Here is a 23665-nt window from a genome sequence, read left to right on the forward strand (position 1 = left end):
CACAATTCCAAACAGTGCTGCGGTGAACATTCCAGTAGATGTCATCTGGTGCGCACACACCAGGATTTCTCTCGAGCAGTCATTCCCAAACTTGACTGCACATTGGAATCATGTGGGAGTGAAGAAAAACATTTGATGTGTGGCTCACACCCTCAAGACATTCTGATTTAATTGTGCATCTGGGTTTTAGGAAGCAGATTCGGAACCATTAACCTAGTGTATCTGGGAGTGGAATTACCAGGTTGTAGGTTATGTGCATCTTCTGTTCTGCTGCTGGTTGTCAAATTGTTTCTTACCAAGAGTGTGCAAGAATTCTAGTTGCTTCAGGTCTTCACCAATATATGGTATTGTCTGATTCAAAATTTTTTTTATTGAGGTATAGTCAGTTTACAATGTTGTGTCAATTTCTGGGGTACTGCACAATTCTTCAGTCAGACATGAATATACATACATTCATTTTCATGTTCTTTTTAACCATGAGCTGCTACAAGATGTTGAATGTATTTCCCTGTGCTATACAGTGTAAAGATTCAAAATTTTTTTGGTGGCATCAGCTCTATTGTTGATGAAGGGAGTTGTGATGTGAATTTTAATCTGCTATTGTGTTTGATTTCCTTGTATTCCTCCTTCACCACTCTTTTAATGCTACTTTTATTTGTCTCTGTCTGTTGCCTTCTTCACCTGAGTCTGTTTCTCCTGCGATCCTATATTTCAGAAAGCCTGTGTCTTCTGGTGGATGTGAAAGGATTTCCCAGCACCATCCTTTGGCAATGAGTGGTTGTCAGTGGCTTGCTCTTCCTGTGGGTCTTCTAATTAGGCATCTACCTTTTTTTCCCCCTTCTGCATTTTTTCATGGATACTATGCCAGTTTTGTTCTCTTAATTTGCTCTTTTTTGAGGCGAAGGTAATTGGGTTTGTTTATTTATGATGGAGGTACTGGGGATTGAAGCCAGGACCACGTGCATGTGAGGCATGCACTCTACCACTGAGGTGTGCTCTCCCCTCTTCTCAGTTTGCTGTTGAACAACATGTGATCCGATGCTAGTCAGTGGGTAGAAGGCAGATCACCTGTGGTCTCATGGGGGCAGTGGTCCTGGTTCCTTTCCAGCCTACAGCTGAAGTGAAGCAGATTAGTACACTTCCTTGATCGAAACAGGCTCTCACTTGGGATTGCACAGGTCTAGGAGGTGGCGTCTTCCTCTTGCTCCCATTGTAGGTTGTGGGGAGGGTTCAGATTTAACGGATTCAACAGCACATCTTCCTGCATTAACGGTAGGGCAGGGGAAGTGAAAGTGCCAGTGGCCTTCCCTGAAAATTGGAGTTGATAACAGTGTCTGCGGATTAATTACACTGAAAAGTCTTCACATAATGTTCAACAGATGGCAAACATTTAATAAGTAGTAGCTGCCATCATCATCTTATCGTTGGTATATTATTAGTCTATTGTATGTTTGTGGGTATAGTATTGACCTTAGTATTATTACTGCTCATCCCACTGGAATGAAAGCTACAATGAAGGTAGGGATTTTTGTCTATTTTGTTTATTTCTTTATCCTCAGCAACTGGAACGGTGCGTTACACATGGTGCATGCTCAAGAAATATTTGTTGGATGAATGAAATTTTGAGAATTTGGAGAGGCTGTCATAGGAATTGCTCACCATGTGCTATTTTGAATCAGAAGTTGGCAGTGTCATTTATATTGTGAACAATTTGAATCAACCTACATGTCAGATAGCAAGGGTTAGTGGAATAAATTACAGGACATCATATGGTGGAATGCTGTGCAAATTATATTGCACAATGTTTTTTGACAGGAGAAAGGTTTACTTATATTGTTGGAGAAAGGTTTACTTATATTGTTGCAGTGTGTATGGTATGATCTCAAATATATAAGATGTGTACATAGAGAAAAAATCTGAAAGTAATGTAACAGTATACTCATAATGGCTGTCTCTGGTGGTGGGATTAAAGATAATTATGAATTTGCTTCTTTGAGCTTCTTGGTATTTTCCAGGTATGTTTATAATAACCATACATTATTCTGGAAACGAGAAAAATTATAATTTTTAGCAGACATGTACCAAAAGATGAATTAAGTGGCATAAATCCCAGGGATGCAATATGACAGTGGGAGAGTAACGTCAGGAAGGCTAAAGCTGAGAGTGGTTTAGGGCCCAAAGGAAGTTTTAAAAGACAACAAAATAGATGCTTGATAGATCAAATAGCGTTTTTAGTTGCAAGCACCAGAAATTGGCTGATTTAAGCAGCAAGGCAATCTATTTAAAGGAAGCAGAATAGCTCCTAGAATTGCCAGGAGGGCTGGAGGACCAATGTCAGCTGCCATCTAGTGAGAAACAATGATCCAGATCTCACTGCAGAATTGGCCCAGCTTCCCCTGCTGATCCTAGGGACAGTGTCAACTCTGCTGCCCTGGGACCTGAACTCGCCCCTGGGAACCACAGGCTCTAACTCAGGTGTGGTCCTGGGAGAGTTAGAAATGCAAATTCTCGGGCTCCACCCCAGCCCTACTGAGTCAGACTCTCTGGGGGTGGGGGTGGGGGCACGTGCAGCTCAGCAAGACTTCAAGATGATTCTTGAAGAGACCAAGGTGTGAAAAGCACTCTCTGTGATTGCTGGTGATTCTTTGCATTCAGAATCCAAGAGGAATATGTCCTCTTGGCAGATCCTAGGTCACGTGCCCACATCCTTGCTGCAAGAGAGGCCATGGAAGTGGGTGTCAGCAATGATCAGCTCTGCTTTGTACTACAATTTATGGGGATGTGGGATTCTCAAGACACAGAGAAATGGTCCAGATGCTGACCCACCAAAAGGGATGACTGGTGTCTATATCTTATCCCAATGGTTGGAGCAATCAAAGGAGCAAGAAGGGAGAAGGTTGTTGTGTCAACATTATTACTTGACAATCATTTTGCTTTGGTCTTTGTCAGAAAGAAGAACAGATTTTCAAACTGAAAAATGCACAGCAAATTTAAAAAAAAAATTATTTATTGAGATAACACCGACTAACAACGTTGTATGTTTCATTTGTACGATACTATATTTCTACCTTCATATACCTTACAGTGTGCTCACCACCAAAAATTTAGTTTCCATTCATCACCCTGAAGTTGACCCCTTTACCTATTTTGCCCTCACCCAGCCCCTCACCCTCTGGTAACTACTACTCTGTTCTCTCTGTGTCTATGTTTTTGTTTTTGCTTGGGTTGGTTTGTTGATTTATTTTGTTTTTTGTTTTCTTTTTTAGATTCCACATACAGGAGAAATCATATAATATTTATCTTTCTCCATCTGACTTAGTTCACTTCAAGGTCCATCTATGTTGTCACAGCTGGCAGGATTTTATCTTTTTTATGGTTAAGTAGTATTCCATTATATATGTTGTTCCATATATATATGTTATTTCCTTATCTTGGCTATTGTAAACAATGTTGAGATGAACATTGGTGCACATATATCTTTTCAAATTAGTATTTTGTATTCTTTGGATAAATACCCTGAAGTGGGGTAGATGGTTCATACAGTAGTTCTGGTCTTAATTTTTTGAGGACTCTCCATACTGTCTTCCATAGTGGCTGCACCAATTTACATTCCCACCAGCAGTGCATGAGGGTTCCCTTTTCTCCACAGCCTCTCCAGCACCCATTATTTCCTGCCGTTTGATAATAGCCATCCTAGATGTGAGGTGGTCTTTCGTTGTGGTTTTGGTTTGCATTGCCCTGATGACTAATGGTGTTCAACATCTTTTCATATGCCTGTTGGTCATCTATTAAGTCTTCTTTGAAAAAAATGTCTATTCATCACCTCTGCCACTTAAAAATTTTTAAATTGGGTCTTTTTGTTGTTGTTAAATTGTATGAATTCTTTGTGTATTTTGGATATTAACCCCTTATTGGATATATCATTTGCAAATATCTTCTCCCATTTGGTAGGTGGTTGTCTCATTTTGTTGATGGCTTCTTTTACTGTGCAGAAGCTTTATAGTTTAATGTAGTCCCATTTTTTTCTCTTGCTTTTGTTTCCCTTGCCTGAGGAGACATATCCCCCAAACTTAGTGGCTTAAAACAACAAACACTACCTTGCAGAGGGTCATGAATTCAGGCGTATCTTAGCTGGGCAGTTTGAGCACTCAGGATGTTGCTGAGGCTGCAGTCATCTGTATCCACTTCCAAATCCATCCATGTAGCTGTTTTGGGAGGCCCCAGTTTCTTACTGGCTGTTGACAGGGGGCCTCGGTTCCTTGCCGCATGAGCTGTCTCATAGGGCTGCTGCCAGTGTGGCAGTTGGCTTCTGGCAGATTGAGTGATTCAAGAGAAACAGAATAACCAAGGTGGAGGCTACAGAGTCTTTTGTAACCTAGTCTCAGAACTGACCTACCACCTCTTCTGCCATATTCCATTAGTCTCACAAACCAACCCTGGCACAGTGTGGGAGGGAATGGATGGCACAAGGGTGTGAATTACAGGAGGCACGAATTATTGGCGCCATCTTGGAAGCTGGAGAGCACAGCCATGGACACACAGCTCATAGAGGAAGGGACTCAAAACAACCAATGAACTATGAAAAGAGGCCCACTGTGACTGATACTCATTACACATGAAAATATTGAGAAACTATTTCGTACCCCAAAGCTTGGCACCTGTTAGTAAGTCTGACAATACCAAATGTTGGTGAGAATGTGGGAAAAGGGGTCTTATATAGTCCTGGCAGGAATATGCATTGGCACTAACTGATAGACTGTCTTGCAGAGCAACTGGGTAACATAAACTTGAAGATGCTCACACCCTAGGACCCAGCACTTCCACCATGCATCTGTCTTAGAGGAACTCTGGAATATGTGCACAAGGAAATGTGCTTAAGGACATTCAATGCAACACTTTTTGTGGAAATATTCGAATTGTCCTTCAGCAGAGAATTTTATTTAAAAATGGGAGATTATAAAGTAGTTAAAATGAATTAGATCTATATGTATCAATATGGATACACTTAAAAAACACAATATTGAAGAGTACTAGGAAGGTACATACATGTAATGCTACTCACGCAAAATTTTCAAATGGAAAAACTCAGTAATGGACTTTGTCTAAGGATACATGTAAGTATACTAAAAGTACAAAATGCAAAGGAATTACTCCTTTTAGTGGTGGGAGGGGGATGAGAGTGGAACTTTAGCTGTGTTTGAGATGCCTCATATCCTCAAAAAAAAAAAAAGATATCTGAGACAAATATGGCAAGCTACTAACACCTATTTCATCTTGGTAGTGGGTACAGGGACGCAAGAATGATATTTATGACATTTAACCACTGACACACCCTTAGTTGGACGAGAACAGACTCCGACCGCAGGTTGGAACCCCATCCTGCCATGCCAACCATCACCTCATTAGTTGCTGGATTAGTGGGTGGTTCCTTGAGAAGGACTGGGTGAGATATATGCGGCCACCAGAGCTCTTAGGTAGGTTTGGAGATGATTATCTCTCAGGCTGGAGGCACACCAGCAGACTGCCTTGGGGCCAGCTCTTGGCTATGTTCTGTCCAACAATGTTATCTGTAACTCAGATGAAAACATAGCAGGGACATCTGCCAGATTCTTAGGATATAAAGTCAGGATTCAGTAGCAACCTCATACTCACTCAGTCTCAAGACTCCAGATCTCAGATGCTCAGGAGTCAAGACTGAGTCTCTAATGTAATCATTCCAACAGGTGGGAAAGAGAAACTAGAGTCAACAAAATAAAATTTTAAAAGTGTAAATACAGTATTTGATTTAGCTTAGAATCAATGATTACTTATAGACATCTGGCTTGGCAGGCTCTCATATGAAAATTTCAGGAGTCTAAGACCTTTTATAATCCGTCGATGGAAGTATAAATTGGTTCTAGAGAATAATGTGATAGATAATTAAAAACCTCACAAGAAAACACATGTCTTTTGACCCAGCAATTCAGCTTCTGGGAATGATTCAGAAGTCATCAGATATGCTAAGTGCAGTAAGTCAGACAGAGAAAGACAGACTGTATGATCTCTCACATGTAGAATCTAAAAAAACCTGAGCTCAGAGAATCAGAGTGGTGGTTCCCAGGGGCTGGAGGGCGTTGGGAATGGGGAGATATTGATTAAAGGGTACAAACTTCCAGTTATAAGATTAACAAGCTCAGGGGATCTAACGTACAGCGTGGTGATTATAGCTAATAATACTGTATTACATACTTGAAAGTTGCTAAGAAGGAGATCTGAAATGTCTCCCCCACAAAAAAGAAATGATAATTATGTGGCAGGATGAAGGTGTTAGTTAACCCTGTGGTGGCCGTCATTTTGCAATATAAACATGTATCAAATCAACACGTTGCACATCTTAAACTCACACAATGTTACATGTCAATTATATCCAATAAAGCTGGAAATAAAGGAAACCATCAGAGAAACATACAAAGGTGGATATGTAAGAGTGTTTATCGAAGCATTGTTTACAATAGCAAAGCAAACCAAAACTGCATGGAATCCGTCCAGAGGGTGCTAGTTAAATATGTACCATACTTGTGATATTATGCAGCAAACAGAAGAGACAATAGAATAAGCAGATCAAATAGTCTGGGAGATTTTATAAGAATATGTTTACAGTGATTATCACTGGGTGGGGGGTTGTGAGAAGTTTTAAAATTTATCTTTTGTATATTTGTATTTTCTCATTTTCAAAGATGTGTTGCTTGCATGATGAAGAAGCAATGAGTTTCAAAAATTAGTTTTGATTGAATGTATATATTTTAATGTAATCCAATAATGTAATGCCGCTGCTAAACAAAAGTCACCATTTGTGTAATTAAGGAGGAATACAGGAGAAATTGTGACCCTACTGTACCCTTCCTGTTCCCCTGATGGGGGTTATATTTTAAGGGTTCAGGGGAGTGGCACCAGGATGCTGATAGATTTGGAAATTTTATTCTACAAGTAAACTGTTGAGCGATCAGAAAATAGATGAGTAAGGGGAAGTATATTGTATTCAGATATTTGAATGTCCATCCTATAGAAAATATTGGCTCAAAAATTTCCCAGAAAACAGGAAACAGTTGCTCTGGAAAACAGGAATAGGGTAGAAGTTACATGGAGCAAGAGTTGAGTTTGCTCTAAGGAGGAGCTTTCCAACAGCGAGGGATGTTACTATTGCCACCATGGGTTGAATCAGGATTCTTTGGTTACAAACAATAGAAACAAACTCCTTAACACATGTGCAGGAAAAAAAAATAATGGAGGTTGGGATGTCTCAGAGATAAGTCTGGGGAGCAGGCTTGGAAGAACTGAAGAAGTGGAAAATGTCAGGGATTCTAGATGGAAGGAACTCAACAGAGCGGCTACTGTTAAAGTAAATTATCTCCCCACTCCACCTTAGAGGTTTGGCGTCACTGCACTCAAGATCTAGAATTCATGGAGTAAGAGTCGGATAAGCCTGGCTTGGCCCAGGGAAGGCAAGACGCCTTCACTGACAGTCCTCCTAAGGTGTCACACAGTGGACAAGAGATCATCTCAGAGAGAGAGCGGGAAGGAGAATGTGACCCAGAGAGTGCCGTTCTGTAATAAGGGAGCATGAATCCTAGGGACAAAATAACCAGTATCAATACATCATTTTGCTGGGCTAACCATGTGCTTCATCATTGAAGGACTTTAAGCAGAGGCTGAATAGCCAATGACTGATAATTGTCTGTTTAGGCTGCTATGTTTGGGGTGGGGCTGTGGACTAAATGAGTTCTGTGGGCCCTCAGTAACCCAGTGAGCCCAACATTCTGTCTCTGAGTCATACTGTGGGCGTTCTGCAGAAGCCACTGGAAATTTTCATCCAAGAATATTAAGAATGTACTTCTTAGAACTCCCCAGGGCCCTCTTTACCATCCAGTATGGTTCTGTTACCCATGAGTTAAACAAACCTTTCATGAACCCAAATATTTTGGTATGCTCTACCTCTTCTGGGTACTTAATCAGGTCCACCAGCTTATGAAGTCCAAAAGATCATTACTGTATAAATGAGCACTTCTGTTTCTTGGTCTCCAGATGCTGCTAGGCATTCACACACGTCCCCTACTACCGTGTTTTGGGGTTTAGTGAACAAGTTGATGTTTGCTGTCAAAACTCCTTTTATCTTAAAAATAGAGGGCAATTTTAGAAATTCCCTGCTGCTCACCCCTCCACCCCAAGTTTATTAGCCTGTGGAATGATCTTGCGTGGGATCTAGTGGAGCAGATGATTATAGAATGGAGTGGCTCCATGCTTTCTTTACATGATCAGAGCATCATGTAGTTAGAGTGAAACTTGAGTGGAAGGAAAGAAGTGGAGGATAAGGAGCCCAAAAGAGAAAAGAACCAATACAAAATTCTCACTCACGCCAGGCATCAGGCTAGACACTGAAGTAGTCAGGATTCTTCGTTATAAGCACAGAAAATTACTGAAGCAGGAAAAACGTAATTTGGAGGCTATTGGGTGGTTCATAGAATTCTCAGAAAGATCATATAACGAGGCGAAGCAAATAGGCAGAGACAAAGCAGGGATTTGCAGTCAGAGAACAACAAAAATCATGCCATAGAACTGGTTCAGCACAAAACAAAACAAAAAACCCTGCTGGCAGCACCACTGCATTCCAGAGAGCAGCGCTTGCACTGCTGACTGTCTAGCCTGGACACCAAACACCGAAGCTGTAACGTTGCCACTGTCTTACCGTCCACCCCCTAACCCCACCTCATTCCTCTTTCTCACCTTCAGTTCCCCTCCTTCCCCTTATTCAAAGCCTAGAAACCTGTGCCTCTGATTGACGGAGTCTAGGTTACCAGCCATGCCTGAGCTTCACAGGAGGCTAGGAGAGGAGGAGCCAGTTTCCTACTTCTCTAGTTACTGCACGACTCTGCTTTGTTTGGGCAGCCGAAAACCGCTTGACATGTTTTCTAATCCAATTATAAAAATAATAAGAGTTAATAGCCATATGCTAGGTTATCTGCAGTCTGAATGAACAAGGATATACTCAACAAACATTTCATTAGTATTTACAGCATCATTATGGTACCAGATGGTGGATGGAACATTGTCCCAGCCTTCATGGAATTTCTTTTTTTCTAAATAGAAGTATAGTCAGTTACAATGTGTCAATTTCTGCTGGCCAGCATAATGTTTCAGTCACACACATATATATACATATGCTCATTCTCATACTCTTTTTCATCATTGGTTATTACAAGATATGGAATATAGTTCCCTGTGCTATACGGAAGACATTTTTTTAAAATCTATTTTATATATAGTAGTTAATATTTGCAGATCTTAAACTCCCAAGTTACCCCTTCCTACCCTCTTTCCCCTTGGTAACTGTAAGTTTGTTTTTTTATGTCTGTGAGTCTGCTTCTGTTTTGTAGACAAGTCCATTAGTGTCTTTTTCTTTCTTTCTTTCTTTTTTTTTTTAGGTTTGGAATTCTTATTCTAGCAAAGGAGCAAAAACATAAGTGCCTCTTACTGTTTTTATTAAAGTAAAGCAGTATTATCAATAATGTCTTTAGGACTCTGCAGTGTAAGAAGAGTCTTTAACGTACACTGTCTCAGTTAATCCTCACAGAATTCCCATAACACCAATATTATCCCCACTCCACAGACGAAACTGTGCACCCAATCAACGTGTGTTTGTTGAGTGCCTACAATTTGCATAATGTTATGCAAAAGGCCAGCTGTAGAGGGAGGTGGCAAAGAAGTGAAACCCACAGTCTCTCTCCTCATAGAGTTTACAATTTACTTGGGGAGATAAAAAATAATAGAGAATGTTTCAATCACAAGAGACAAGAGCAATGCAATACAGGAGTGAAGAGATGTTGAAGGCTGGGATTTATTACATAATAAAAGGGGGTGCAAAACATAAGTACCATAAGAATTAACATGGAAGCTGACACCGTGGGCTTACAGTGGCGCACCAGGAAGCACCTTCCAAAAGAGAGCTGAACCTGGATTTTAAGGATCGGTGGGTTTTCACAAAATGGAGAAGGGAGAAAGGCATCCCCCGTGAAGAGTGAAGACTAACGGTGAAAGTGCATCTCTGTGAGGCAGGGAAGACAAGAGGATAGTGAAGGAAATGAATGGGTGTTTGTTGATGGATGGATAGGTGGATGGATGAATGGATGGGGGTGCGATGGGTGGATAAATAGATAGGTGGATAGGTGGATGGCTGGATGGGTGGATGGCTGAATAGATGAAGAGATGGATAAATCTGGGTGACGCTCACTTTTCTGAAAATGTCTCCAATCATGGCAGCATGATAATGAATTCTACTCTCTTCCCAAAGTAACTTGGTTTAGGTCATCCGGATGAAAGAAAGACATTGTGGCTATCCAAAATCCCTTATTGAATTAAGACATTTGAATGTGGTCAGAGCTGCAAGGACAGGCCTGGACTTAGGGTGTAATCAGGGCAGTGTGGCCTTTTAACATTGTATGTGGGTGTGTTTTCTCACAAACACATGTACAGAGACACACATGAAACTTTGTTTGGGTTTTTTCTTTTCCTTTTTACTGTATCACGCCAAACTTCTGTTTTGACTGAATTGTCACTTCCCAACTTCCCAGTGTGTGGGCGCCCAGAGCCCCATGAGTCAGCATAAATGAGACCTTTGGACTCATAATGGTGGTAGCAAGTGTTTACATAACTTGGGTAAAGGGTACAGTTCAGCTGGTCAGGAAAAAGGCTATTCTTGATGGGAAAGTGGACTTGGTTCCCTCAGTCCCATCCTTATTCCTGACACAATCATGTTCAAGATCGATGGGCTTACGTGATCAACATGAAATGGGAGATGCCCCCTCCTCTAGCTTTTGATCCCTGACTACTGACGAAGCCACATTATTAGCATAATATCAATTTCTGCTGACTCCTCAGTATAACCCATCATCCACTTTCCTGGTTCAGAGTTTCCAGCTGTGCCCCAGAGCCAGGAGCCCTACCTCTGGACACAGGGGCTTTTCCTTGAGCAGAGGGGCTTTCCAGCCTAGGGTTTTCCCTAAGATGGACCTAGCTCTGGTCTAAGTCAAAATATTTGGGCTCAATCTGAAATGTGCCTTTTTTTTTCTGTTTGTAAAAATTTCCCAGCCTAAAATGGCCTGAGCAACCTTCAGTCTGGTGTCTTGTGGTTTCTCTGGCTATTCTGGCAGACATGGTTGTTTGCCTATACAAGCCATTTCTGGCCGCCCTTTTTGCTCTTGCTGCCTCCAATTACAGGACCTGAAAAACCAAGTACAGATTTTCCCAGACTCCCTTGAGTCATATGTGGCCATGGGACCTGGTTTGGGCCAATGAGAAGAAGACGTCTACTTGGGGCTTCTGGGAAGATTTTTCTTCCTTAAATAAGAGATGAGTTGAACGCTCACTAATGTCATCTTCCCCTCTTTTTCCCCATCTTGGATGCAGAAGTGATGTCTAGCGCTAGGGCAGCCTTCTTGGGACCACAATGCTACGAGTATGTGAAAGGAAAGTCAACACACTAAGAATGGAAGAACAGAAATATAAAAAAAGAGCCAGGATGATACAGCTGAGCTGCCAAACAGTGAGCCTTCTTCCAGCAGATGTTCGCATTGTTTAAAACTTTGTAGTTGAGCTCTCTGATACTTGCAGCTGAACACATTTCCAAATGGTGTGGTCTGCCCGTGTTTAGTTAAAGGACCATGGTGAGGAATAAGGTGGATTACGGGTCTTAGATACTGACCTTGGGAAAAAACAAGATATGAGAAGCCAGCAGCCCCAATCAACAAAAAAGACTCCTCTGGCCGTCTTCCCAGTTGAGTTTTCCTAATTTCTCACACACACCAAATACCTCTCAACTTGAGTTTTAATGCATTAAATCCTTTAAAGGAATTTCAAAATATTGTTGTTGCAAACCCCACGTATATCTCTGTCAGCAGCAAGTTAAAAATGATCTTCCCCTGGAATCAAGCTCCACGAGGGTATGGATTTCTGGCTCTTTTGTTCCATGTTTTATTCCTAAGGTCCAGAACAGTGCCGAGCACATAATAGGTGTTCATTAAATATCTGTTGAATGAGTGAATTGTTGAGATGGTGCCGAAGAGGCTGTTATTAGTTTGAAAGGCTAAAGGTTTGGCAAATTAAAAACTGCTTATGATCTGATCATATGGTTTGATTATAGATTTCACTCTGCTTCCTCTAAGGTCTTTTTTAATAATTGTCTTAAGCTTATTTATAATTACTTTAAAGATAGTTGAAAAGGCACCAGCTTTAGGGAATAGGGTTGGAAACATTGACTATTCCCTTGTGACATGCTATGCTTTTGAAAAGAGGAAATTCTAGGGGGGAGGGTATAGCTCAGTGGTAGAGCACGTGCTTAGCATGCACGAGGTCCTGGGTTCAATCCCCAGTGCCTCCATTAAAAAAAAAAAAACAACTAATTACCTCTCCTCCCGAATTTAAAAAAAATACAAGAGGAAAATCTATTGGACCTTTAGATTAGGAAAGGGAGAACCTAGTTTAGGGGTATTTTCAGGACAGAGTTCTGAATAACCTGTGTAGATAGCTTGTATTTTATTTTAATTGTACACTGAGTATAATCTACTTAGTCTCTAGCAGTCAGGTCTGAAACGACCCTTCTCGCCTCATCTCCGCCTCCCTCCCCGCGCCTCAGTCACATGCCTGCGGGGCCCCTTCCCGCGTCTCACCCGGCCATCTCTTGGTCAGCCCTGAAGACCCAGCTTGGCCTTTCCCAGTGCCCCCAGGTGGGAATAGTTGCTCTGGTCCCAGGGACCCTGCAACCTCTCATTCCTTTCCGGTAGCACATTGTCTGGCTGCCTTACATGCCAGGATAACGTCCTTTCCATCTTTTTGCTCCTAGTACACGCTGAGTTTGTAGGGTGAATAATGACGGTTGCCATTAGCATTTACTGAATGTTTGCTTCACGCCAGAGCCAGTTCTAGGTGATTTACAAGTATTGACTCATTTGCTCTTCTCGGTAACCCTGAAGTAGGTACTGCTGATAACCCCATTTGTTTATTTTCTTTCTTTCTTTTTTTTTTTTTTTGTGGAGCCAGCATTCACATCCTGCTCCCGTCTCTCTTTTGTAAATTGAAGTCTAGTTGATTTGCAATGTTGTGTTAGTTTCTGGTATGCAGCATAGTGATTCAGTTATACATGTATATGTTCTTTTTCATTATAGGTTATGACAAGATAATATAGTGCCTTGAACTGTACAGTAGGACCTTGTTGTTCATCTCTTTTATATACAATAGTTTGTACATCCTGCTCTCTGAACCGCTCCATTATATTTTGCCTCACAGGTGCATTTATGTTGTGATATGACTTGAACAATTAAGGACGTCTGGTTGGTGGGTTTAGCAAATTCTGCAGATATTTTCTGAGCCGCTGCTGTGTGCTTGGCACTGTCCCAGGTACCAGGGATGTGGTCTCGAACATGACAGGATGGGTGCCTGTCCTCACAGAGTTGACAGTCTGGTCCCAGGGAGGGTAAAGTCAACAAAGAAGAAAATAAGTCGGTGGACCGATACTGACAGAAATTGGGCAGTCCTGGTGCACCAGAAAAGAACTTCCCAGGGCTAAGGGGCGAGAAGGAGCGAATCCTCCCACAGGGCGCTCCTATTAACATATCGCAGACGAGACAGGCTGGCGATGAAAGACTCATGGCAGGAAGCATCACAAAACCTGCTGGGCAGAGATCAGTCTTAGCCATGAAAGGCAGCATGAGAGAGGGGCGAGCGAGGCAGAAAAAGTGACGGGGGTCTGAGGGGCATACATCCAAGCTGCAGGCAGAGGGAAAGGCGGTTACGGAAAAGCCTCAACACACTGGCAGGGCAGAAAGAGGAGGCGGCGGTAATGAAAAGGATTCTCACAAGTGCCTGGAAATAGGCTGGCAATGATTGTACAGGCTAAGGCTGAAAACGGCTTTGTTCTTCTGTGGGATAAGGAAAGCCATTGTGGTTCACAGGAAGTAAGGAGCTCAGGGGCATGTGTGTGTGTGTGTGTGTGTGTGTGTGTGTGTGTGTGTGTGTGTGTGTGTGTGATTGGGTGTCAGAAGGCATTCTCTAACCCCAAATGCAGGATGATGGTCAGTGTCTGTTTCACACCTTGCACCTCCTGACCAGAGGGCTAGAACTGCCCCCGAGGGAACACGACGTAGCCAGGTCTGGAGGTAGGAAGGCTGGGATGTCACTGTGTGCCTGAGTCACAGCACGTGACTTTCTGTGAACCAGCACATCCCTGCTGGATCAACAGGGCATCTCGCCCCTGCAATGGGGTCCCAGAGCCCACTAGGGTGAGGGGGTGGATGCATCAGGGAGAAGCTGCCACTGATTGCAGCCCTGAGAACCTGCCCCGAGGGCCTCTGGATAAGACAGAGACCTAGCAAATGCTGGACCACAGCTGCCCCGAGGGAGCCCCCCCACCCCGTGACCCCAAGGTCCTACAAAGTGGCTCAGGCAAAGTCTGGAGAGTGACTAAAGGGCCTGTGGAGAACGCCAGGCTGGGATTTTCTGCCTGCCTTCTATTCGAGGAGCCATGTACCGAAGTGCGGGAGAGTGTAGGCTCGAGTCACCCCTAGGGTCACATCCAGGCTCCAGGGTGACTTCGGGCAAATTTGAACCTGTTTCTAAGTCTACAATGGGCACGGTAGTCCTGCCCTCATGGGGCTCAAGGGGGAGTGAAAGCTTAAAAGGTGTGTAGGACATAGCAAGCACTCAATAAATATAAATAATAGTAGTAGTTATTATTATTATTATTATTATTATTATTATTATTATTATTATTATTATCTCGGGGGGGTTGTCTGGCAAGGGAAGAGCACACATTCTTTGGTGCGTACCATTTCCCCTGGATCCTTAGTTTCAAGGGCAACCGACATTTTTCATACAGGATGAAGTCTAAGGACAAACATTACAATCAAGTCCCAGACCTCTTAGCTGCCCCCGTCCTCTGCCTGCCCTGGGCAGTGGTGAGGAAGCCTCCCGGGGTGGTGTGCCCCTGGCTCAACTGTCCGGGGCCAGCCTGGAAACACGCAAGTCCAAGTGGTCCCTCCTCCCCAGAAGTTCTAATAGCTGATGACATGAGTTGGGTGATCTGGGCATCACTTGCCCCCGGCCCCCCAGGCTTGCATTTTTTTATGGGGAGACGTTGTGTAATAGTTCCCTGGGCCCCTACCCGCACCACGCTGCCGTCTAGACTCTGCCTGGCCAGGGCAGCGCTCACCCCTTCCCTACTCAGTTCCTCCCTGGCCCTCCAAAGAAGGGGTGGGGGTGATTTACATAACGTTTGGAAACAGAATTATAGAAGCTTTCTTTAGATGCCAGGGGTCTTTTGAAGGGCACAGAGGCTAAAGAGGAAAAAACAAAAGGAAATATTCTGGGAATTCCCAGTTCTTGGCACCAGTAGGAATCCTAATTTACTAGGAAGTTTTTGTCTGCATCTCAGTTCCCTGCTCCCTTCCCCTCAACCCCCCCACCCCACACACACTTTCCAGAGCTTTGTGAGTAAGTGCCAGGGGCTAATTTGAGCCTGAAACAAGCTCTTAGAGGTCCCACGTGGTATCCTGGGTCCTTCTCTGGAGATAACCTGTGTCGGGCAGGTCCACTCAGATAGGGAGCTCGGTGTGTGCCCACATCTCTCTGGAGGGTGTTGGCAGTCAGAGTCCTCTGGGGACCAGGGACTCCGCTGTGGGCCTTGGCTGTGCCTTGTTCTCACTGGCATTCCTAATGACGGTAAACGGGGCAAGAACAGCAGCTATGTCTTTGGAACATTGTGGGGATTGAGTGAGTACATATACGAAAAAAGTTTAGAGCAGTGCCTGGCAAGTGGGAGCACTCAAATCTTAGCTATTTTCTGTAGCATCCTACTTGTTAAAACTAAACTGCTTCTATTGGGAAAAAAACCAAACAACAAAAAACCATTCTTTCCTATGCCCCGTGGGTCCCTTTTGGTCAAGCAAGCAAATCTTTCCACCTTGTTTTTCAAGGATGCCTTAGTTATTCTTGGTCTGTTACATTTCCTTATAAAATGTGAGATTAACTTTTTAACTGCTACTGAGACAGAGAAAAAAGAGAGGAGGAAGTGTGTGGGAGGAAGGAAGGAAGGAAAGAAGAAAAAGGCGATGGAAACGTTCAATTTGGATCGTACCAAATCTATAAATTGATCTGGGAGGAAATGACACCCTTATTCTGTAGTGTCTTCTAATCAATGAACGTGCTCTATCTTTGTTTCAGGATTTTTTAAACCAGCTCCTAATAATTTAAGATTTAATCGTTCTATCAATTTTTTCTGTAGTTGTCTTGTGAGTGCTCTGTTTTATTTGCTGCTAGGAAATTGATTTGAAAAAATTCAATTATAAATAGTATAATTATAAAAACCGTTGTCTGCCCATTTCGTGCTGGAATATACAAGTCCAATTTATTTGTGCTTTTTGGTTTCTAATTTTTTATAAATAAACTTTTAATTTTGGATTAATTTTAGATTTACAGAAGCGTTGCAGAGACAGCACAGAGTTGCGATATCCCCCTCGCCCGGTTCTCCCTGGTGCTGACATCTGACGTAACCACAGCACACCCATCAAAACTAAGAAACCAACACTGGGGCATTACTGTTTAAACTCCAGACTTTATTTGGATTTCACCAGTTTTTCCAATAGTGTCCTTTTTTTTTGTTGTTCCAGGATCCAGTCCAGGATACCTCATTGCATTTAGTGTATTTTTATTTTTGAAAACAGCTACCACGCTAAACCCCTATTAATAATAAATAAGAATTATTGTTAGTTGTAATATTTGTATATGTAGATTTCTTAGAAAATTTGATGAAGACAATCGACAAATAATGACAGTTTTTTGTTTCCTCCATCCTGACCCTTGTATTTTTTTTGTATCTTTCTCCTGCTGTGTTATATTAGGCAGAAATTCTAGTACTCTGATTAATAAAAATAATGATGGAGGGGACCCATGTCTTATTCCTGATCTCAAAGAAAAAGCTTTCAACATTTTACCATTAAGACTGATGTTTTTCACAAGGTTTTTTGGCAAAGACTCTGTGTGATCATGGAATTTCCCTTTTGTTCCTAGTTTAAGAAGGAGCATTTCTTTTTTTAATAGCAAATGGAGGTACACACTTAAAATGGTGTACAGGTGTTGAATTTTACCAAACATTTCTTTTCTGCACCCATTGAAATGATCATATGATTTTTCTCCTTTAATCTGTGTATGTAGAATGTTAACACTAATTGATTCTTACAATGTTCAGTCCCATTTACCATCCTGGAATAAACCTGGTCTTATCGCAGGATATATTATCTTTGTTATATATTCCTGGATTCAGTTTGTTAGTGTAATTTTTTGGAATTTTTTTGCGTTTGTGTTCATGTTCATGATTGAGATTGATATGTAACTTTTGTCTTGATATCAACATTTATATACATTGGCTTCATCAAATGAGCTGGGGTGTAGTGTTTTGGTTGGTTTGTTCTCTGTAAGAGTTTGGGTAAGTTGGGAGTTATTTCTTCCTTAGCTATTTCACTCCCATGAGTGTCTACAGCCAAGAAATACAGGATCCTGACTTGAGTGTCTCACCACCATCTTTGTTGCACTGTTTCTCTCCAGGGCCCTGGAGCGCCCCCCATGGGTTACAGTAGCCATTTACCATCATGAGGAGAGCAGGTGGGTGTCTCGCTCTCTCTGGGCTCTATAGCGCTGGAGGCAGTGGGTGGACCACAGATCATTTACACCAGCCTAGGGAGGCTGAGTGGAAAAACAAGTGTTTGTAAGCTTGTGGGAGATGTGATGCTTTGGGGAGGTGCCTCATGGGCTTGCTTTTTGGAGTGGGAGAGGAAATGGGGGATTCCAGAAAGCCAAGTTGCAGAGCCCCAGGCCCTCGGTGCAGCAGGTACATTCACATTGACTCCAAAGCTGTTCATCGGAGGCTTGGCCAGAAGTAGCAGCATCGGTGTAGAAGGGTGGACGACAGTCCTCCTCGCTCTCTAGCCCCATTAGGTAGATTGGTACCACCGCTTTAGTACTGTGAGTACCAATGTCGACACAGCGAAAAAGAGAAATGATATCTTGGAATTACAGTGAAAATAGCTGTGACCTGGCAGACCCTCTGAAAGGGACTTCAAGACCCAGAGGTCCACAGACCACACTTGGAGGACTGAAGCCCTCTGACACTGACTCGGCTGCACCTGAGAGTATTTGGTGATTCCCGAGGAATGATCAGCCTCCGAGATGATGACGACGGTGATGCTGCTGCTGTTAATTGAGTGCTGAAGGTGAGCCTGGGCTTTATAATCACGTCCCATGAACTGTCTCTTTTAATTCCCACTATAGTCCTATGAAATTGACTTTATTATTTTCATTTCACAGGTGGGAAAACAGGTTTGCTGTGCCCAAGGCCGTACAGCTCATACACTGGGAGCTGTGAACTCTGTCTCTCTGGGTCTCCTGAACAACCCGTAGGGGAATAAAGGCAGCGGGTTGGTCGAGGGAGAAGTCGTGAATTGTGATGCAGTCACAACAGGAGTCTCCTTCGATCCCATGGGCTTGGGGTGTGGGTGGGGGTTGGACTCTGGACTTGAGATGGCTCTTCTGTGTTATCTTGCTTTGAGCAAGGGGATCATCCCTTCTGCCCTCTCTGCCTGGTCTTTGCGTGCAGACTGCCCTGGGGACGGGGGCATGACCCTGGGTGAGGTGGCTTTCTTGGGTGGAGGGCAATACCTGGGGAGGGACCTGGCTGAGAGCTGTCAGCCACCACCACAGCACCCCCTCTAGGGTCTGAGGCTCAAGATAGTTGAGTACTTTGGCCCAGAGCCTGACTCCCAGTGGAAGGAGAGCTTCACCTCTGGGGCAGAAGGGTAATGGGTGACAAATCTGCCTGAGCGCCAGTGAAGCCTAATGGCTGGAATTCATGAAAGAGGCTCCAGTTTCTTTATGGTAGAAGGGGCCTTAAAACCGTCAGACCCAAACTGCCACCCAGTGCCAGAGTCCCTTCAGCATCACCTGAAGGGAGGCCCCTCAGGCTCCATCTGAACTATTGAGTGTGTGGACCTGTTCTGCCATTTGACCTTGGACAAGTCAGTTTCCTCATCTGTGAAAACAGAAACGATAGCGGAGTGAGGGGTATAGCTCAGGGGTAGAGCGTGTGCTTGGCGTGTATGAGGTCCTGGGTTCAATCCCCAGTGCCTCTGTTTAGGAGGAAAAAAAAAAAACAAAAATAAGGTGCTTTAAAAAATTAGAAACAATCATGTAACAACTTGCTATTGCTCTGTCTCAGGGCTGTTGTGAGGTCTGAGGGAGGTAAGGACTGAACGCATTTTGTAAAGGGAGAGCTCACCTGTTTCTGGGCTACACAACGCCAACTGTTAGAACATTCTCCCTTCTATTAAGCAGGAATCTGGGTCTTGTAACTTCGCCACTGGTTGGGGCCTGTCTTCCAGTCTGTGCTGTGGTTCTCAGCTTGCGACCCCAGGACTAGCAGCATCAGCGTCCTCTGGCAGTGTGTTGGAAATGCAGATTCCCAGGCCCTGCCCCCAAACTAATGACTCAGACAGTCTGGGGATGGGCTCAGCTGGCTGCACTTTAGCAAGCCCTCCTGGTGCCTCTGAGCCCTGCTGGGCGTGCTGAGTTTTCGGCTCATGCCAGGTCTGCAGCATTAAAGACGGGCAGCGTGTGGTCCAGCGACCAGGAGGTTGGGTGTCACTGCAGTTGTCAAATGACTTTAAAAGCTTCCCAACACTCTCAGTTTCTGTCCTTATCCTGTGGGAGACCATCAGCAAACAGTGCAGAGATGGGCACTGGTCTCTGAACGACAGTGCAGGTGGAGTTGCCCCAGAGCCGTGCCTCTCAGGTTTCACGTGCTCGCAGGTCACCTGGAAATCCTGTTCAGGCGCACGTTTGGATTCGCTGCGTCTTGAAGGGCTCTGGGATTCTGTGTCTCTGAGCGCCCAGCGGATGCTGCTTGGACCACTCTTACAGCAGCAAGCCTCTAGACAGAGCACGTTCCGTCTCTTTTCTCATGAGTGTCTGCCTAAGCGTTTGAAGCTGGCAATGGTGCTCCCATTCACCAGGCTTCTTTGGCATAAATATGATCAACTTCAGGCAGCAGAGTTTCCACACCCCCTCCCCCAGCCCCACCCCCACTCCTATGCAGGCTGCACCTATGGGTGTTATCCACTCCCTGCCCCCCTGCCCACGCCTCCTGTCTTCTCTTTCCTCTCCGCCTGGCATTTGGCGTTATTTCCTTCAGTATTTCCTAGGCCGACTCAGCTCATGGGGGATTTTCAGATCGCTTCTGCTTCTGGGAAGCTCTTCAGGCCAGAGGAAGGAAATCAGGCCAGAGCTGGACAGAGCAGTGTGTACCTGCCCGACCTGGACTCATGCCCTGGTGAGCCTTCTGCTCCCACTGCCCCTCCCCAAGGACTCCTGTCTGCCCATCCAGAGTTGCCTCAGTTCAACACTAGCGACCTCGGCTTTCCTGTCTCCACCCCTTCTTAAAGCACCCGGGGCACTTGAGGGCTGGGAGGATAACACAGAGCAGAGAAGGGGGAAAGTAGCTTTTGTAACTGAGTTGACACTTCTGTGACACTTCACAAGGATCCCCCATCCCCGTCACCCGGAAGCTCTTTCCTCCATCTCTGAGGACTCCCCAGAGCCAATCGCACACCCCAAAGCCAGCCTTCAGCCAAGGCTTTGTTTCAGAAGATCCCTGTAAAATGCCTTTGCTGAGAAGGAGCAGAACTGAGGCCAGTCTCATGCCCGAACATCTCAGCAAGGATTCACATATCAAATTAGAGAGTAGGTTGCTCATCCTCAGGGGCATAAAACGCACAGGTAGATATCTTAAAAAAAATAATACACAGCTTTGCAGAGAAAGGAAGCCTCAAAGAGATGAGAAACCCCACTTCCTCACCCTGATCATCGTGTCTGACACATCCACATGTTTTCACAGGGATTTGATCAGCGTGCGTATGTTAAGCTTCTTTCATTTAACTTCTTTAAGTAAATATCTTAGCAGATACATCCTGATGCAGTCCAGTGTTTATGCTGTCGCCTTTTAAAGGATACCTAACCCTCCAAGTAATCCTAGACTAGCATGGCGATTGCAAACTCGGGCCCTATCACTAAACTAGCTGTGTGACATTAAACAAATTCTTAACCTCTCTGAGCCACACCTGTAAAATGAGGATAAAATAGGATCCTACAGCAGAGAAGTTGTGCGAGTATTAAATGAGATGAGGCACATGACGTTGTTAAAACAGCGTCTGGCACGTAGAAAGTACTTCATAAATGTCAGCTGCTGTGATTATAACTGTGCCTGTAAAGTATTCAGGTCGTCCTTGATTCCTAAGCATTTTAGGTTATTTGCAATTATTTTTTTTACTATGAAAATGCTGTTACGAACGTTTATCCTTTCTGGCAACCTCTATGGACACCGGCACTGGAAGATTCTAAGATCATGAAGAAGGTGCCGGCCTCTGATGGAGGTGGCAGTTTCACGGTGGAGAGAAACTGGAAAATGAATGGTGGCAATAATCCAAGGGCCTAGAGAGGAATGGGGGAGGACAAGTGAGGGGGTGAGAATCAGGAACCGGTCGGTGGAGCAGTTGACATTTGAGAGGAACTTGGGATAGCTTTGAGAGGAAGGTGCTTCTGAGGCTTGTTATTTATTTCCCCTCTGTGTCCGCGGAGCTAGAGCAGCTCCTGGCTTGTCACAGAGCCTCAGTCAATTCACTGTTGGCTGGATGAGTTGCCCGCTTGGTCTCCAGAAGGAGCATCGCCCCAGCAGGGCCACCAGCCTGCCATGGGCTGGCTCTGGGTTCACATCCCAGCCGTGTCCCGATTTGGGTCCAGATGTTTGTGCTGGCCCCACCCAGACCTCTCCCTTCTGACTCATGGGACAGGAAGTTCCTGGCTGCAGGGCATGGCCTCTGAGCTAGGGTCTCTTCCTCCTCCTGTCAGCAGGGAGAGGCCCTCCGTGGAATTCGGGCCACTGGCGGGGGAGGAAATGATGTTATGTTATGAGAAGCTGCACTCTTCGCAGGAGTGTTGAAGGACAAGGGGTGTCTGCTGGGTCTGAGTGCTGGCGGGCTGAACAGTGAGTGAAGGGAGATAATCTGTACACAGGCTACGTCTTAGCATCTCACGTTAGCAGTGGTTCCTCTTTCGTGGGAAAGCGACAAGTCAGGATAAGCAACGAAGAAAGGAAAATGCCAGCCGGCATTCTGGATGGCCCACTTTGCGCCAGGGGCTTTACAGCTGTCGTGTGGGTTTGTCCACACAATGACCCTGTGGGAAGGCAGCCCCGTTCCAAAAGCGAGCAGCAGACTCAGCAAAGCCCATGGCCTGTTGCTCATGAGCCCTCATCATGAACAGTTAGGCGGTGCTTTTTTTTTTTTTACTCCCTACATTGCTTCGTCTGGGAATAGGAACTTGACCTAATGGGAGAAATACGAAACACTCCTCTACACTCTGGTTTCGTGGGGTTTGGGTGCAGCTGGTCCCCTGTGACTCAGACTTGACCAATCACAGCCCATGGGCCCAGCCCTTCGGCTTTCACAGGAACTCCAGGGAAAGAGAAGCTCTTCTCTTCCGGCTGCTAGAGTGAAATGCTGAGATACAGGATATAAGCCAAGCCGTTTTGTAGTCAGAGGGGCAGGCTTCCTGGGAATAAAGTTAATTTGGAGGAAAGCAGAATGGAGAGATGGAAAGAAAGAGAAAAATAAGAAATCATCTGGAAACCTAGATCCAACTACGTATCTGTGGGCTCAGTCAGCCTGGAGAGTGACTACCCTTGCAATTTTCATTCAGGTGAACCAATCAATCTTCCTTTTTGCCTAGACATTGAAGCTGACTTCCTGTCACAGCTGAGTGAGCTCCTGTGACTTGTCCCCCCACCTTCCCCACGCTCTGCGGGATGGAGTCCTTGGCCCTGAGAAGTCCTCTCAATTTGCTGCCTTGAACAAGGTGGCCTAGTAGGACTGGCAGGCGCACGGGGTGTGCGTGTGGTCCTGCATACTCTGATATCTCTATATACAAATTTGCAGATTTGTTTTTACTTGAGTTTCATTGATTCCACTTAGTGGTGTGCTGGTAAATGTTTAACAAGCAAACAAATAAAAAAAGTCTGCATTGAAGTGTTTGCCAGTTTCTGAGGTGTAAATATTTGCACAACGGCTCAGTTCAGAATATCCGCATGACATCAGTAAATGCGGAGACAGGAAGAGATGTAAGTACCACACCGTCAGAGATGTCTGTCACACAGATTTAGCAGTAGTAAATCATAGGTCATGATACAGTGTAGTGAATAATTAGGAAGTTACAAGTTCAGATTTTCTATTACCTTTGTTTCTCACGTACAGACAATCCCCGACGTACGATGGTTCGACTCACCATTTTTCAACTTGATGAATGTGATATGCACTTAATAGAAACTATACTTCGAATTTTGAATTTTGATCTTTTTCTTGGCCTAGAGATGAGCAGTCTGATCTTGCGATGCTGGGCAGGGCAGACACAGCTCCCAGACAGCCACGCAGTCACGAGGGGAAGCAACTGATGCACTTACAGCCGTCCCGGACCCAGACAACCGTTCTGTTTTCCACTTTCAGTGCAGTATTCAACCCACTACACAAGATAGTCAACACTTTAC

The 23665-nt window shown here is 44.4% G+C and overlaps 1 long non-coding RNA gene and 1 other non-coding gene across 2 annotated transcripts in view; both read left to right on the forward strand.

The window, feature by feature from the left end:
* Positions 1-23665, forward strand: part of LOC116279070 (uncharacterized) — a 95589-nt gene that overhangs the window by 39806 nt on the left and 32118 nt on the right. Inside the window, exons 4-5 of the long non-coding RNA XR_012060328.1 lie at positions 17626-17682; positions 18097-18290. This is a non-coding gene — a long non-coding RNA (uncharacterized lncRNA). The remainder of the gene's footprint in view (positions 1-17625; positions 17683-18096; positions 18291-23665) is intronic.
* Positions 12337-12409, forward strand: TRNAA-AGC (transfer RNA alanine (anticodon AGC)). The gene has a single exon. It is a non-coding gene; the product is annotated as a tRNA-Ala (tRNA).

The sequence above is a fragment of the Vicugna pacos genome, chromosome 16, assembly GCF_048564905.1.
Source record: "Vicugna pacos chromosome 16, VicPac4, whole genome shotgun sequence".
In the NCBI taxonomy this organism is placed as follows: Eukaryota; Metazoa; Chordata; class Mammalia; order Artiodactyla; family Camelidae; genus Vicugna; species Vicugna pacos.